The sequence below is a fragment of the Orycteropus afer genome, unplaced genomic scaffold (assembly GCF_000298275.1).
Source record: "Orycteropus afer afer isolate SDZICR_OR568_19922 unplaced genomic scaffold, OryAfe1.0 scaffold00081, whole genome shotgun sequence".
Classification (NCBI taxonomy): domain Eukaryota; kingdom Metazoa; phylum Chordata; class Mammalia; order Tubulidentata; family Orycteropodidae; genus Orycteropus; species Orycteropus afer.
Genome location: NW_006921668.1, coordinates 7015349 through 7019334, shown reverse-complemented (window position 1 = coordinate 7019334; position 3986 = coordinate 7015349).

Here is a 3986-nt window from a genome sequence, read left to right as displayed (position 1 = left end):
GATGGGTGTGAACCGCCAGCCATCTGGTGAGCAGTCAAGTGGCATAGTGGCTAAGGCATTCTGATAGTCGGGCTCAAACATGGAGGGAGGTTAAATAAGAAAAGGAGCCCTTTGTGTAGGAGTCCCTGTGTGGTGCAAATGGTTAACGTGCTCAGCTGCTACCAAAAGTTGGAGGTTTGAGTCCATCCAGAGATACCTCAGAAGACACACCTAGTGCTCTACTTCCAAAAGAGTGGGTGCTTAAAATCCTGTTGAGCACAGTTCTACTCTGAGACACATGGGGTCACTATAAATCGAAATCAACTTAACAGCAACTGATTTCAACGGATCTGTGTGCAAAATTCCTTTACAAACAAACAATGCTGGGAGTCATTTTTGGCCACACATCACAGTGTGACCTTGTAACTAACATGCAATATAAACTTAAAACTTAGGAAAATACAGATCAATTCTGAACCTCTTTTGAGAGAAGCTCTGGAGCTTCATGTGGTAAGGGGTCTTTCTTTAATAGACTTTGCAGTTAAGGCAGTTGATCATTTTAATTACTGGATTCAGAAAGCTAACACAGCACTAAGGAGAGGGGTCACACAATTGATGAGACTAGATCAATGCTCCAGTCAGATTCCCAGGGAAATGAGACAGTTTGTAAAAGATCTCGTTCTACAAACTATTGCTCAGACTGCTGAATTTGCTAATCTATGGAAATGAGAAAACTAGGAAAACAGCTGCTCAAAAATGGAGAAAATTGTGAACTTTCTGAAAAAAGAGAAAACCAAAAATCCCACTCCCATGGAGGCAATTCTAATTCATAGTGACCCCTATTGGGTTTCTGAGACAGTAAATCTTTATGGAAGTAGATTGCCCAGTTTTGCTTTCATGGAGTGGCTGGCGGGTTTAGACTACTAACCTCTGGTTAGCAGTAAGATGCTTCCATCACTGTGCTACCAGAGCTCCTTGAAAAAAGAGAAAAAGGGAAGAAATTGTCTCAAAAAAAAAAAAAGGATAAAGTTTATTAGGTCAAGCCCTAATAAAAGGCTCAAATCTCAAAACATCTCAAAAGACACTCTAGGAACTTCAAGGCTTATTGGGGCATCTGAATGCCCTAGAGAGAGCAAAGAGATTATTTTTCTAAATGCCTAATAGAGTGGGCCCAAGCTACCTGCACATTACAAAGCAGTAGAAAAGTTGTGTGACAACTACCTCAAACTCCTCTCAGATATCTGAGGACAAGACCCCAGCTGTGCTATCTGAACCCTTCATCTCCAGACCCAACCACTTCCCCATAACTCTCCTTGATTGCACCTTGTTCCAGGGTCCACACCTCTTTATTCTTGACAGTTTCCCCTTTGCCAACCTGGACTAATAGGTATCTTTGTACTTAGATCTAAAAGAAACCCTCCTCATTGGAACCAGCCACATCAAGGCAGTCTGCCTTCAGCTGGTGGTGCCCCACCTGTCCTCACCCACCTACCCCCACCCGCCATCAGGGTATGGTATGGACATCATTCCACACGGTCATTCTCAAAGTGTGGTTCCTAGCAATCCCAGAGACCTTTCTTGGATCTGCAAGGTCCTCTCCTTTCCAACTATAAATCAGATTCTCTTTGTACTTCTATCAAAGGAACATATTGCAGCACATTGAATGAAGAAGATAAAAAAATCCAACTGCCTTTTATAAAGCCAAACATTAAAAAGATTTCTAAAACACTACTCTTCAAATTTTGTAAAATGTTATTTATGTCAAACGGGATTTATTGTATTATTTTTGAGTGAATTAAAATGCTTTTAAAGTTCTCAGTTTTTTTCTTGATTCAAATCTAGCATTTTATTTTTATTGAGTTAAAATTTGACAAATACATCATTTACAAATATATCATTGCCCAAATCAAGCTGTAGAATATTTTAATCCTCTTAGAAAGTTCCTTGATGTCATGTTTCACTTTTAATAGCTATCGTAGATATAAGGAGCTCTGGTGCCATAGTACCTAAGGCATTTGACCGCTAACCAGAAGGCTGGGAGTTCAAACCCACCAGCCACTCCTGGGAAGAAATATTGGGCAATCTACTTCCATGTTTTTAATCAGTAGATAGAACCAATTCCCCCCACCTCACCCCACCCAAAAAAGAAGCAGCAGCTCTTTAAGATCTCAATACTTTTTGAGAGCATAAAGGGATCCTCAGAAAGTTTGAGATGTGCTTTTCTAGGAGGTCGTCTCTTTTGCTCTCCATATTGACTGAGATTTCATCTTGGCTAAAGGGCTAAGATTTTTCAGACACATCTGTTACAGAAAACTGCACCAGGGAATTGTGAGGACAGCCTCATACTGGTAATGTGTGTACCAAATTGACTGTCTTTTGGCAAATAAATGCAATGCCATTTTCCATACTGTTTAGAACTTTTTAAAAAAGAATAAACGTATATAATCACAATTCATGGAAATTGCCATAAATCTCAACTTGTAACCACTACCAGAACTGCTTTCTGACATCTGGCTGGTTATATCCACTAGTCTCATCTAATCTAGCTTATTTCAGGCTGTTAAGCAGTTGGGAGCACAGTTCTACTCTGACATATGTGAGGTCACCGTGAGACAGAGTCCACTCTAAAACAGCTGGTGCTGCTGATGGAAGTAGCTGGAGTAGAAGAGTTAGCTAGGAATCTAACATTTTATTGCTTCTTACTTAGAGCAATGATTCCCAAGGTGACTATTTTGGGGCCTCACACCCGATCTCCTGATGCAGAATTTTCCAGTGTGAAGCAAGACAGCCTACAATCTTAAATACAAATCCCAAGTGATTCACTACAGCAGCCACTGGGTTTGGAAAGGAACATATTTTTCCCAACAAACCTCTCACATTTGCTCACCCAACTTCATTTCTTTCTTTCTTTTCTTTTCTTTTTTTTTAATGGCAGAGCAACAGCCTTTACAAAGTTTGGAATATTCAGCTCCACTCTTGCTTCCAGTTTTTCATTCTTACTTTCTCATTGAAGCTTTTGCAATATTTGTATATACTAGAGGCATGTTAAGTTACTTGCTTTGCCCCAATTTTTACTGAGTCTCTATCGGGTTTCATTTCCCTGAGTGAAAGAATTCTTGAGCATTTTATTTGTAAAGGATTCAGAACATTTTGCCACAAAAACAAACATGAGTTATACAAAAATACATAACAAAGTACCACCAACAATAGGATGGTCAGGGGTATGGCCATCAGGCCTGGTCACTGCAAAACACAACAAAAGAAGTAAATGAAGTTACAAGTCATTCAGAATTGGAAGCAATAACAAGGACAAATGGGATGAACTGGGTCAATAAATATTTGCTTTTAAATGCTGCCCACGGCATCCCTGCATAGCTCTGCCTTGGGAGCTTCCACTCTGGCTTTAAAGCGATCCATTCCTTTGGGGAGGGAGGGGGCTTCAGATTCTTTTAGACCACAGATGTGAACTGTCTCCAGAATGGACTCTGGCTCCCATGGGGCCTGGAACTTGCAAGTGGCATGAGACTGGAGACCCTACTGGGCTTTTTTGTTTCTTTGTTTCTCTTTTGCTTTTCTTAGTATCCAGATCCTTCTTGGAGAAATAGAGGAGAGCAATGCAGAGCAAGCATCCATAAATGTGCCGGGGTAGACGAGTTATCTTCAAAAGCCTGGGTACGATGGTGGTAATAAAGGCCTTTGATTTGTTTTTAATTATTTATACTTGCTCATTTTTTAAGTAGGCATCTAATTTATAATAGAAACAGAGAATTGAGAAGGAGACCGTCCATTCCTCTCTCCCTGTCAGAGTGGGGTGGTTTTCTGCAGAATATTTTGGAGTGCTTCATCTTACAGACACTCGGTCTAACTCCGTTCCACAAAGAGCCTAATGCACTAGTCTTGCTTAATCAACGTGCAGAGCAGCGATAGCAGCAATAGTATTAAAAGCACAAGTGGGCAGAATCCCGGTGACAGGACTTTACTGCTCACTTTGGAAGACAACCTTACAG